At 40.3% G+C, this 14,108-nt stretch overlaps 1 long non-coding RNA gene across 1 annotated transcript; it reads left to right on the plus strand.

Moving 5' to 3' along the window:
- The first annotated feature begins 2,652 nt into the window (after positions 1 to 2,652).
- Positions 2,653 to 13,903, plus strand: LOC135986028 (uncharacterized). The gene is made up of 3 exons (XR_010605834.1): positions 2,653 to 2,793; positions 4,830 to 4,970; positions 13,691 to 13,903. It is a non-coding gene; the product is annotated as an uncharacterized LOC135986028 (long non-coding RNA).
- Positions 13,904 to 14,108: the final 205 nt, after the last annotated feature.

Consider the following 14,108-nt stretch of genomic DNA (forward strand, 5'->3'; position numbering starts at 1 on the left):
TTTTGCTTTCCTTGCTCAGTATTGTTGTCAGATGCAGTTTGCGTAACTGAGTCCCTCCATCGCTTTGTGCTCCTCAAAAACACCATGCAATGGATATGGCCCAAGAAAATTATCACTAATTTCAGTTTTTATTGCAGTGCTGCAGACTTACTTTAAGCTACCGGGAAAAAACAACAACAAAACCAACAAATATAGGTGGACTTTCTCTCACTTAACTATACCACATACAAAATTAAGTTTGCAGTGTTGTAAACAAGGCAGGTGACCCTCTCATACAGTCACTGAGGTGGTAGTGAGAGAGAGAAAAAGGTGTTTGTCCTTCACATATCTCAGGACAGGCTGAGTCACCCTCAGAAATACCCCCCTGAGCTGACTGTACATGAAGACTCAGTTCTTTAGGTGCTTCAGTTCTTCTTGTTTTGCAGAACTGAGGTACCAAGAAGAGGCATAAACAAGAGATCTATCTTCATCAACTAGTTTGTACCATTAAGCAAAATAATTTGAAGTTAAACAAAATGTCTGACCTCCTGCCCAATCCTTCATGCTCCTATTGACACTCAAGGCATCATACACCTACTTTATTTTTAAAATGCTGAATCTCCAGCTATTATGTAAAGATCTTATATAAATTTACCAGGGGGACAAGGAGCCGGGGCGGAGAAGACTGAAGGAAGTTAGATTTGAACATTCATTGTTTCAGAAATTCATCACCGACTATTTAAAAAAAAAGTCATTTAAAGAGTTTTCCATATGCGCTATTGTTAAGGGCTCTGCATGTCACACGGGAAGGTGACTTGTGCTGCTGCACCGGGCCCTTGAAAGGAAATGGAGTAGTTCAGCCAGTCACTTCTTTTTTCGGTTTCCATCATTGTGTCAAGGTTAAAGTTTGTTTTCCTTAAGTATACTAACTCTAAACAAGCACTCACTAACACTAATAGTCTCCAAAAAATGTGGTTTGCCTTTTAACAGAAGTTAAAACATCTGTTAGTCTTTAAGATTGAAGTTATAATGCACACTTCAGTCTAGCGGCACTTAGGATTGAATTTAAAGGACATTTCATTCATTAGAAAGCTTCACTACAAGGAGAAAAAACATAAATGATATCTCTCTAGAGACATTTTGCTTTTAATTGGTACTCGCAACTGCCTTACACCCCCCACTTGCCTCATACTCTCCCCTTCACAGCAAATGCCTCTCCCCCTTACTACATGGCTCCATTTATCTGGACTCTGTCCCTAAAGAGGAACTAAATAATCTTTATTTGTAGGAACAGGATTCGCTAGCAGAAATAAATTACAAAATACATATTCACAAATATGTAACCATTGGCTAAAATTCTTGGAAGTACAAAAATAAATATTGACCTCAGCTGGTGTAGCAATCAATTTTTTTAGTCCATGCTGACTTGTAACAATAAAGGAGCTCAACATGTTTATAATACTCATACATTTTACAATTAGAAACAAAAGAATTTGTATTATTGTAATGCATCAGTATTTAATCATTACAAAATTGTCAATAAATGTTACTTTTTTTTTTTCTTTCTGTAGCGTTTTCCTTGGAAAATGAAAACTGTTTTACAAACCTGAAACTAATACAGAGAATTTCTCTCTCCCTTCTTCTCTGCCATCACAAGTAGAGTCCTCTCAGGAAAAACCCTTTCAGGAATATTACATTCTAAAGATCATTGATTGTTAAACTGTATTACATTCTTTTTCTATCATCTTCCTGCGCTAAACACTACAAAGACACAAATTGTTATTGCTAGTATTATTGCACCATCTCATGTTGTTTCCAGTGGTTCATAAATTCTGTATATCATAATATCTTTTTACTATGATTTTACATTAGCACTGTAAAAGCCCAGAATACAGATTACTATTTTGGACTTAATTTTCTCCTTTTTTCTATCAGTTTGGGTTTTTGTTGTTGTTGGGTTTTGTTTGTTTGTTTGTTTTCCCTGTATAATTATTTCCATTACTAGAAATGTACATCAGATGAACAGCATCTTATTAAATAGCGTGTAATCTTTACAGATATAGCCCAACCCATCTTGAGTTGCGAAGAGGTGCAGCACCTTTTTGCCACACTTATGTTCAGGAATCTTCTCCTAAACAATCTCTGCTAGTCTCAGCTGTTGCAAGGAAAAACCTTGGGCCTGTGAACAAGAATTTGACATTGGCCTCGGTCCACAGAGAGCACTGAAGAAAAGATCGGGAGCCAAAGACAGTATTTTAAATAATTCTCACTGTTAACCTTTTCAGTGTTAATGAAAGAAGCAGAAGGCATGAAGATAATGTGAACATCTGCCTGACGGCTGACAGCTTTACCTTGCAGCTTGGGAACTCAGATGGACAGGGCTTGGAGTGCCACCTTCTTTTCCCTCCCAACCCAGGTTAAATATTGACTGGGCTGAGCTTAAGACCCTTTGCTATTTGTAATCTAAGGTCATTATTAATGCAACAGCTCGCAGGGTCCAAATGTGCTAAGCACTTTACAAAGATGTAGGGCAAGTCAGGCCTCAGTCCCACAAAGCTGATATGTCAGTGTCAATTTTAGACATAGAGAACAAACCTGCCACTCCTCTCTCTCCCTCCTTCCCTCCCATTCCTGTTTCCCTGGGCTGCATTGCCTCTCCTGTCACTTGGAAAATCAGAACACGTGTTTAGCTTTAGGAAACTGATATTTGCCTCAGCATCTGAGTTTTGAAAACACTTACTCAAAGCCAGGTATTTTTGCAAAAGGATTGGGGATTAGGAGCAGACTGTGGGATCAGTCACCTCTGGTTACAGGGTGAGTAGAAAACTCCTTTGGCCATATGAAGGACTAAACATATATCCGGATTCGGCTCTGTCTGGATCTCCAGCAATGGCCTCTTTGGGTAAAGGCTCCTGCATGTTGTGGCAAAGCGGGTGGGGAAATGGGGGCCTCCACCTATCATTAAATTGTCTTCTTTCAAAGAAGAAATATTGCAATAGCACAAATAATATTTTTTAAAGCAGCTTGATATAGACTAGCTCTAACTTGTCTGTAAGACACTGGTGAAATCATAGCATTTTCAGAAAACAGGTTTTTCCTTCTCACATGTTATGTCTCTTAGTCAATTCAGTGGAAATGACAGTTCAGGGTGAACTAGCAAAAAGTTATTTAGTCTAGATCAAAGGTTACATTTTCAGCTCTCCTCTCTAATCATAAATAAGTTTTGAAAACATGTTTTGGAAGTGATATTTTGTGAAATGAATTTCAAGGTGGCCTTTTAGGGTAGTCAGTATTATGAGAGCCAACATAACACACATGTAGGAGAGGGAAAGAAAGAGCTTGTGTATAAGGGATTTAAGTAAGCCTATCAAAACTGCTCTTGTTGAGTTGCGTTTTTCTCCAGCTAAATTCCTGATTGGTAGCAGTTTACCATTTGGCTCCTTTTTAAATTAAATCTACAGTTTTATCTGCAGGCAAAGGAAAAAAATAATAAATCAAAACTAACGAAGTATTCTTTATACTATTGACGTCTTCATTTTTTCTTCCTGCGTCAGTGTTAGGTTTGAAAGGAGAAAACAAGGAGTGACATTGAATGTGAAAAATGAAAACTGCCCACCCAGTGAAAGGAAGGGAAGGAGGAAATCAGGAGAGTGAGTTAGCAATTCCTTAAGCATATGCAGTATCTGTAATTTTCAAACTTGACAATCGCACTGAGACACAGAGAGGAAGTGAACTGACTGGGAGAGTGTTTGCTCTTTCACAAACAGACTTGGGAGAAAAGTACATCAGTCATTTTTTCCAGGCTGTGTATAACACAGGCACATCTCAACACAGATACATAATGGCAGCCACAGGAGGGAGGAGGGTTCTCACCTGTTTTTCCTCCCCTGCTTGCTCTGCCTTCCCTGCAGGGGGAAAATTGACACAGCCCTTCCTTTCTCCAACAGGAGCTGTTAGTTCCAAATCTGGTCAATGAAAACACTCTCCTTATCCTCCTCTAGATGCATCCACAAACACCTTTTTTATTTTTTTTCAGATTTTAAATTCATATTATCCTATTTCTTTTTAAATTCCTTTTTTTGTTGCTATACAATGCTTTTCTCTCTCCTCTCCTCCAACCCCTCTCTTAGCTCCCTCCCCTAGGATAAGAGAGTGACTAGACTGAGCAAACATTGAAACAGACAATGTACATATTGCTTTCAAATGCACACAAAAAAAACCCCAAACCTTCAAGAAAGAGATAAAAATTGATATATTTCTTTCCCCTCTCTTTCATTATAGGTGTTATTATAACAAGATACGTAAAATATTTTCTAATGGAGGTATGATTTTTAAATTGATAATATCTGTAAGTTCAGGTGGAACTCATCAGCTTCTGCATGCTGGAGCACTGGCATGTGAGGCAGAACGAAGAGTGTGGGGGCACTGTGCTGAGCTCTGCTCCCCCATGTCGCCGTACATGATGAAGACCACACGTAACCAGCTTGCAGTTCTGTAGGAAGCTCTATCTGGAGTTTGGCTGTCCCCAGGCTGTACTGAATTTAGTGGGCCTTTTTGTTGCACTCATTTTGCCTCTTGTTTTTTTCTTTTCTGGCTGCTTCTGATTGTTATCCAGAGAGCCATTCCAATGTCTAAGAAATTAATTGATGCTATAGTCTCGCTAGGGTTTGTTTTCGCTGCTACACTTAACTGATTATTCGTCTGAAGGCAGTTCATCAGATACAGAAATTTGAATAAAATGAACAGCAAAACCAGAACATTTTCTCACAAGTAAACATTTGTAGGGAACAGATAGACATTGAATATGATGTGTAGCATTCCACATAGTTACCAAATTTGTCTTAATGCAGGCATCTGTCTTGTCCTTACTTCAGAGATGCTGCATACTCACAGCTCTGCCTTCAGTGGGGGCTGGAGGACACCAGTTGTCCACAGACCGTCAACTTGCACAAAGAAAACTTATATACAATCCACGTCTTCCACAAGACCAGGTATGTAAATATATTTCCTCATTATCAGAAAGCTTCCATTATCTCTTATTTTAGGATATTTTAATTCTGTCCCTGTGCACGTATCTCAACAATTTGCTCATGCTCTGTAAGAACCATCTTTTATTGTGCCTGAGACGTATCTCTGTGTGTGCAGTAGAGGACATTGATATACATAACACATACGAACCGAAACATCAACCTGTATTTTTGATGAGGCAATACAGAAGGTTTGGCTTCAGGTCTAAGTCCAAGAACAAATAGAATTTATCAGTAGTTGTGGTGAAAGTAAACTTTTTTCCTTGCACTTTCAGTTATTTTCTTTTAGGACTCAAAGGATCAATGTCTGGAGCCATCAAAATTTCCTCCCTTGTATGACAGACTAGAACTAGAAGCAGAACCTCTATTGCCAGACTGACTCATCTGGCTTCCCCAAACAAAAAAAATACATATCTTCGTAGCCCCTCTAGCTTTATTTTTGGTGGATCCTATAACTGGGTTGTTAAGACCATGTATCTTGCCTCAATATCTTGCAGACTTTCCAGGAAACTCAGAATCAGTGCAAAAACACACCCTGACCTAGGACCCCCCTGGCTTTCACATTCAGGAGAATACCTGACTGAGGTTTAAACAGCAAGCATTCCTTTGTATTAATTCATTATAAATTGTGGGCAGCAGCCTGTATTCTTCTGGTAGCCATTATGGATCTCAGCACCCTTTACAAGGATAAGACTTTATACATTACAGCACAGACAGAAAGGACAGTGTAGAAGCTACAGACAGAGACGACTTTTCCATCAGAGAAAAACTGATTATCAGTCAATTTTTTATTTGTCTGTGTAACACTCAAGACACCAATTAACTACCTGTCTTTCCTGTATTAGTAATATCTACACTGTTATATGCAGGAAAAGTGTCTTAGTCAAAATTAACAAGGCACAAAGCACTAGTTGGATAGCAATTAGCAGACAGTGTCATTGCCATATCTTGCTAATAAGATGAAACAATAGAGAAGAAAATGTATTCTGTGTGTCTAATGGATGCTGTAGATCAAATAGCATCTCAGAGATTTCTGAAGTAGCGTAAACAGAATGACTCCCTGTTGTGATAAGCCATCTTGGATCAGTGGTGGAACTGGAATAATCGCTGACATGTAACTGATGTGGAGAAGGGAAAAATACAACATACTGGATTTTATGTTATCAGACGAATGGCTTCGTTTGACTCCGCAAGTGTGTTTGACCAACTCTGTACTAGGTAGGAGACAGGGACTAATAGGTGTGGTTTGTTTTTGCAGACAGATTTCTATGGTTCCACCTTTTCTCCCTCTTGTTGACCAACCTTAGCCCAAGATCAACATGAATCAAAAGCAGATTTCACTTATCTGACATCCACATGTGCTCCTTTAGGGGACAGAGGCTTAGATACATGGCCTGGGTTTTGAGGTCATCTCTGTAACAGGATTAAAAATATTAACTGGCTCATAAATTTGTTTTACCGGGGTAGCATTGCCTGACTGAGCCTGTATCATTTTTATTGCTAGCTACAGTTATGTTTATTGACAGACAAGGATTATAAAATGATGACACAAAGAAGTAGTTATTCTGGGTTCCAGCAGGAACAATAAATTCTCTGCCTCCAGTTCTGGAAATGTTTCAAGGCTTTTTCTTCATGAATAGTTACTCTACAAAGCCACAGTGTTTTCTCAACTACCATTACTCATTTAGTTCACCTGTGTTACTCAAATCAGTAGAACAGAGATGCAGAAGAAAGTGATATAGTACTATAAAATTTACAAAGCCCTAAATAGACAGAGCTGAAATTTTTTTTTCTGTAAATCTTAGTTACCAACATCAAGAGCAGAGTTTCATCTGTCTAGGAATATTTCTAAACACAAAAAACAAGCCATCAAGAAGGCAAAAAAGAAAACTTGATAAACATGGGGAGCTTCAGTTGGAGAAAAATAAAGAACATCTACACTTCTGAATACACAACAAAATGACACAAAATCAAACGCATCAGAAGTTTGTTGAACTTCAGATTTTCAATTCTTAGTTTTCTGCTTTAATGGCACTACGAAGTTGTAGGACATTTGCTGTCCAGTGCAACAAATGACACAGAGGTGGCCTACTTCACTTTCAGTCTATTTCAGATGTCAAGTTTTTCAAGCCTCTGTCATTTATCTTATCTTGCTTTTGCCCTTTTAATATTTGTTTACATCTTTCCCACAGTCTGAAGCCTGAAACTGTACTCTAACTGAGGTATCACTTGTCTCAAGAGTATCTACAGTTGTACAGAAACACAGAAGCACTGAGGTTGGAAAGGACCTCTGAAGGTCATCTCGTCCAATTCCCTTGCTCAAGCAGGGTCACCTAGAGCCACCTGGAGCCTCTTGCCCTTTATAAATGAAAATTAATATATCCGAGAATAAGAGGAATCTTTTTTAACATAATGTCACACTGTCGCCACTGTTTGTATCCCCCTAACTTATAACTCCTTCTCTGCCTTTTACTGCTTCCTGTTTTTTCCCCATTTCATGTATGCAGAGCACTTCTATAGCGATTGCATGTGCCTTTATCAAATTTCCATCACTTGATTTTGGAACATCTTTCCAGTTTCTGGAACTGTTTCCAAATTTAAAAGTATCCTCATCATTTCATCATCCAGATCATCGATCAGACTGAATAGAACTGGGCTCAGAAACATCCCATTTTAAATGTCCTCCCAGTTTGACAACAGACTATTGATAGTTTCTCTTTGATTTTGTTTTCTCGACCAGCTGTGAGCCTTCTCTGCAGTGATTTAATCATATGCCTTAATTTGCTTATGAGAATGCTACGTAGGAGACTCAAGAGCCTTACTGAAGTCAAGATAGATCACATCTACTGCTTCCCCCTTATTCACTTATCCTGTCAAAGAAAGAAATTAGATTGGTTTGATGCAATTTGTCCTTGACAAATTCGCATTCACTAGACTGTTATTACCCTCGAGGTGCTTATAAATTGATTGATTGGTCCTCCACCATACAGCTTCAGTTCAAGGAAAATCACTTCACCAGCATCTCCTCTGATGTGCAGCTAATTATGTTCAGTTCTGTGATTTCAAATCTTTTTCTCCTAGTTTGGAGTTGTATTCCCAAAGAGGCCTTCTAACTATCTCAACCATGTGTTAACTGAGGAAGAGTGGACTGGATGATCGGGTAGTGAGGTGGACTGCAAACTGGCTGAAGGAGAGAAGCCAGAGAGTTGTGATCAATGGGGCGGAGTCTGGTTGGAGGCCTGTATCTAGTGGAGTGCCTCAAGGGTCAGTTCTGGGACCAATACTGTTCAATATATTCATCAATGACTTGGATGAGGGAATTGAGTGTACTATCAGCAAGTTTGCTGATGACACCAAGCTGGGAGGAGTGGCTGACACGCCAGAGGGCTGTGCTGCCATCCAGCGAGACCTGGACAGGCTAGAGAGTTGGGCGGGGAAAAATTTAATGAAATATAACAAGGGGAAATGTAGAGTCTTGCATCTGGGCAGGAACAACCCCAGGTTCCAGTACAGGTTGGGGAATGACCTATTAGAGAGCAGTGTAGGGGAAAGAGACCTGGGGGTCCTGGTGGACAGCAGGATGACCATGAGCCAGCACTGTGCCCTTGTGGCCAAGAAGGCCAATGGCATCCTGGGGTGTATTAGAAGGGGGGTGGTTAGTAGGTCCAGAGAGGTTCTCCTTCCCCTCTACTCTGCCCTGGTGAGACCTCATCTGGAATATTGTGTCCAGTTCTGGGCCCCTCAGTTCAAGAAGGACAGGGAACTGCTGGAGAGAGTCCAGCGCAGGGCCACAAAGATGATTAAGGGAGTGGAGCATCTCCCTTATGAGGAAAGGCTGAGGGAGCTGGGTCGCTTTAGCTTGGAGAAGAGGAGACTGAGGGGTGACCTCATTAATGTTTATAAATATATAAAGGGTGGGTGTCACGAGGATGGAGCTAGGCTCTTCTCGGTGACAACCAACAGTAAGACAAGGGGTAATGGGTCCAAGCTGGAACACAAGAGGTTCCACTTAAATGTGAGAAGAAACTTCTTCTCAGTGAGGGTGACAGAACACTGGAACAGGCTGCCCAGGGGGGTTGTGGATTCTCCTTCTCTGGAGACATTCAAAACCCGTCTGGACGCCTTCCTGTGTAACCTCACCTAAGTTTTCCTGCTCTGGCAGGGGGATTGGACTAGATGATCTTTTGAGGTCCCTTCCAATCCCTAACATTCTGTGATTCTGTGATTCTGTGACTTCAACCCCAAAGCTAACCAGGTTATGTGAGCTTTACCTACAGTACTCAAGAGCACCAGACCTATGAATACTATCCATGTTCATAAAAAGACGATGAACCCTCTAACTGACCTCTTTCTATGGTAGTATCAAACATAAAGTCAGTACCTGTCAATAAGACTGACTGACCACTTCCGGGGTGCATGCTGCCAGGGTGCATGAGCAACAATTTTTTGTCATTTAGACAGAAAGATTCCAGCTGAAAAGCAGAGCTCAGTAGATGGAATTATTGGTAAGCAATATTTATAATTTATGTAAATGAAGCTGCCCAGATCTGTCTTGTCTCCTTTTTTCCTACAAAGGGAGCAGAGAGTTTCAGTTTTCTAAGCCATTTGACCCTGAGGCTTACATTTGGAATTCCAAGCTAATAGACACTACATAGTTATTATTTTAATTAGAAAAGCTGCAAAAATATTCTACTGAGTCCCTGAATTCAAATGATTTAACTGCCACATAGGGCTTAGTCCTACAACAGTTTCAGCAGAGTTATACTGAGCACAGTTGGCTTTTTGCTCAAAACAAGCTCAATGTGTTGGCATAGCATCCTCATAATGCAGAATTCTGTGAATTAGGTTACTGAAAGTGTGTTTGAACCCAAATACTCCACTATTAAATACAGCTATTTTTACTTTTACACTTATGACTTGTGAGTAAAGGATTTTATTAAAAATGTTAAATGCATAGAGACCTAATTTTGTAGTTCTTACTTGGGCACAACTCCTGCTGCGACTAAGGAGAATAGTCCGTCCAAGCTTGGTATGAGGTGATCTAGCTTTAGTCACAGTCCTGTCCTCATTCTTGTTTTATCTTGGCCCCATGTTAGGCTCTGCCATTGCAAAACTTATGCATAGAAATTCTCTGGGACTGCTCCCACCAGCAACTAAGATTTTTAGCAGCACAGTACTTCAGTTTCCTATTTGTGACTTTCCTACATCAATATTTGAAGAGCTGAGATACATTTTTAGGGGCTGGAGAAGTACCAAAATAATATATTATTTGTTTCAAAGATAATGCAAAACACTGAACAGGTCATTATAGAATATTTTTATTTGAAGAAACATCACCACAGAGCAAAATGAATAGATTAATGGTATAATTTTGCTATTTATTTTCTTTCTCTGTTTGCAAACATAGGTAAAATTTGCAGAATGATGGCACTTTTGTATTCCATCATCTACCAGCATAAATATATCCATTTGCTTCATTCTATAAGCAGTTAAATTACCCTGACTCCTTATATTGTTCTATAAAAAAAGACGTCTACTTTAAGATGTACATGCCCCTCCTTCCACTCATCACTAAAGGTATGTTTGTGTTTTGCAAAGGGATACAGCACGATGCCTGAGGTAGGTTTCATCCCAGCTTGTATGTCCATGCATTGCTATACAGAGCCCTGCTAGTAACCTAAAGTAGAAGCGATAGAAGTCCTAAAACACAGCACTATACCTGCACTAGTAAAGCCTCATCTCTCATCAACTGGACTGGGATCCGGGCTGTGACAGGGCCAGACTGCTTCCTGTTCTTCTTTTCCATGCAGACCTCCTCCAAGAGCAGTTCCATCATTGCTTTTATGTTCCTGCCACAGGTCTTTCAGCAAGATAGGGAAACTAAGATTGTACAACATGAAAACAAGCAGATCCTCTGGTGTTCCATAAAAATTTAAGAGCTTTATAAAAACAGGGAAATAAGTTCAGAGATTAATTTCAACTTGATTACCTATTAATTTGAATATGAGACTTGGACCGTATCTGAGTTCTCTGCCATAGTTTTATCTATTATACCTAAGAAACAGCAACAACATGAGCTTTCTTTGTGGCTCTGTAAGTGCAGCTGGCTAAGAACATTGTTCCCAGGGCTGTGTGTGCCCCTCCTGACACTGCCAAGGTTACTTGTGAATAAGAGTCACGTTTGCTTATGCTACATCAGAAAACAATTAATCTTCATTGTTTACCAACCAGGAGTAATCAAAAGCAGTAGGGAAATAAGCTGTATTTTTGGGCACCTATGAAGATATTACAAAAAAACCAAAGTGAAAGTGCAAACTAAAGCTGAAGAAAGCTACTAGACTGCCTCTCACAGGAAAATGAAGATTTAGGTGTTTTACAAACAGATTTTTTTTTTCACACTTCAGGGAAGACGTATTTGATAGTGTAGACTCCAGGTGTATGGAGAAATGATCCAGAATACCTTATCTGCTCTGGAAACAGTTAAGGTTGGGGCAGATATACAAGAACTGCTTTATTTGTTTAGGTTTGATTTGTGAAGGTGATTTTAACAATACCAATGGGGAAATTTTGTTCCTTTTTACTGGAGTGGAGGAGAAAAGTATTGCTATGGGTAATTAGAAATGCACTTCTAAGTTAGTGACACACTGCTCACCACTGTAGTTATGGGGATATACAATTATCTAGGTTTGAACAGAGCGCAGAAATTAAAAAAAAGAGTTTAACTGCTGATTCTATATTACATTGAGGACTAGAATCAGTAAAGGACTTATAAGTACACAAATTGGGCACTGCTCTGCCCAAAACAGAAAATAAGCAGTTCACTGAGCAGAAACTAAAATCCAGCTCATGCAGAAAACCCTGACCAGGTACCTGCTCTCAGCTAGTTAGCAGGAAAGACTAAACTTCAGGCTGTGTGCCAAACCATCCAAGGGAATGAAGGTGTGTCCATGTGGTGAGGACCCAGAGCCTGGTACCTCAGGTTGAGAACTCAGTTTTCCTCCTGAGAAGACAGAATAATATGTTCCCACCATGCGTCTTTACTGCAATAGCATGTGCTCAAGAATCGGGCTCAGAGGCCTGCGAAGACTGGCAGAAGAGAGGAGATGGAGAGCAGTATTTCAAAAGAAAGCAAGAGCACCACTGATGTCTGTGGAGCCCAGTGCAGCCTCAGAGATGTACCAGGAGCTAGACTGCCCCCTCATTAGCTCTTGGATCTCAGTGGAAAATGAGCAAGAGCTGGGCCAAAATCATAGTTTTAGATTTATATATCTAAATGTTGCAAATGCAACTGTAGGTTCTGGAGAACTTTCTTGCATTCAGCATCACATGTTTCATGCTGTACTTCCGACTACAAGCCGCTACACTACAGCAATCCACTACAGTCCCCTGCACTGCAACCCACGTGAGGTTTCTTCTCCCGCATGCAGCACCTTAGTACCCTGGGGACTCTGTGTCACTTTAACTCAGTCATAACTTCCTTTAGCAGAGCACATTTAGCTACAGACTGGCTTTCAAAAAAAAAAAAAAATTGACTTGGAAAGGTAAATCTTCTATCAATTTTAAGCTGTAAGCTTGCTGTAGCAGAATATCATTTGGAAAAAGACCCCAAACATGCTGACAGTCAAATAAAAAATGATTCAGTTTGTAGTAAATACCAGCAGGACAACAGACTGTCTTTCTTAGATTCAAATCCTAGGCTAGTGTTATGTACGTTGTTAAAACTTCTTTCTATGTGTAAGTTTTTCTACAGAATTTATCCTGGAGTATCAAAGCCTTGTACAGCTGCTCCCCCACTATGCTGTGATTATCCGAGAAGCCAGATGAAAGCTCGGGTTTAGGCTTCTCCTTTTTCATGTGGTATTGCTTTACTGTAGTTATTTGATGAAATGCTGTGTGTGACAAAGAGACAAGTTTCAGAACATAAACAGAAATACCCTTGTAAAAGTATCTAAATCCTCAGGCCTGTTTTAAACTGCTCACCAATGGTTGTGGTCTCCATCATTGTTGCTCCCATGGGTGCCAGAATGGCACAGAGCTCCCTGGGCATGATGCAAGATTTGAAATGGGGAACAAAGCAACATAAAATAGGAAAGAACACACTGGTGGAGTGGTTATTTCAGACAAGTTAGAGAGGGGGTAGGTGAAGAGAAGGGCAGCTGTGCAGCAGCAGTCCTTTTCAAAATAGTAGACTGTGCCAGGATGCAGTGGTCCTCTGGTGAGGCACCCTAGGCTGAGACACGGGGATGGCACCTTATCATATACTAATCAATATGCCATATGTTAATCATAACCTAACAAATCTGTCCAGCAGCCTCCAGCAGGAGCCAGTAACTCCTTGCGTCTAAGGCAGGTAACACAGTGAAAAGCAAGTAAAGGTGGAAATCTACAGGAAGCTTCAGAAATAATTAGGTCTGTAGATGAAAAAAGCTCAAGGTCCTGTTCTGTTGCCAAACCATAACTCTGCCAGGAAACTTTGTGCAGCTTACCTTACATACTGCACGGCAAAATTGCTTCTAGGTGGCCACTTAAGGAGCTGAAAAAACAATTTTTCAGGAAAGATGGTCTTCAAATAAAGTGAAGCATAACTACTCAACAGGCTGGGAATGCTTAGGGACAGTCTGTTAGGACAGATGGCTGCTTAACAAGAATGGTCTCTTGACCAGGTTTCTCTGTCTGCATTCCAGGTGCCTGCACGTAAGGAAGCAGATCACATGCGCTGTTTCAAGCCCGTATCGATTTGCCAGTGGGAAGAGAGAGAAAACTCTGTCTTTGATAAAGAATTTGATTTGATGATCATTTACAGACCACACCACACGAAGTCTTGACACTGTTTCTTTACCCTAATTACTTTGTGAGCCATCTGGTGCACCTGCTGTTGCAGCGAGGCAGGAATACCAGTTTTACACCCTCCCTCTCTTTCCCTTTTTCTCACACTGAGATGGATCTTTTAAGTGAACATCCACCTGACGTGGCCAGACAGTGCAGATGTAGACGCAGGTGCAAACTCGGTCAACCGTGCCTCCAGATGGCTCTTACTTATTAAGACAGCCAAAGTAATAACCCCAGACAAAGAAAAAAAAAACCAAACAACAAGACCAACCT

This window comes from Caloenas nicobarica, chromosome 2 (assembly GCF_036013445.1).
Source record: "Caloenas nicobarica isolate bCalNic1 chromosome 2, bCalNic1.hap1, whole genome shotgun sequence".
Taxonomy (NCBI): Eukaryota; Metazoa; Chordata; class Aves; order Columbiformes; family Columbidae; genus Caloenas; species Caloenas nicobarica.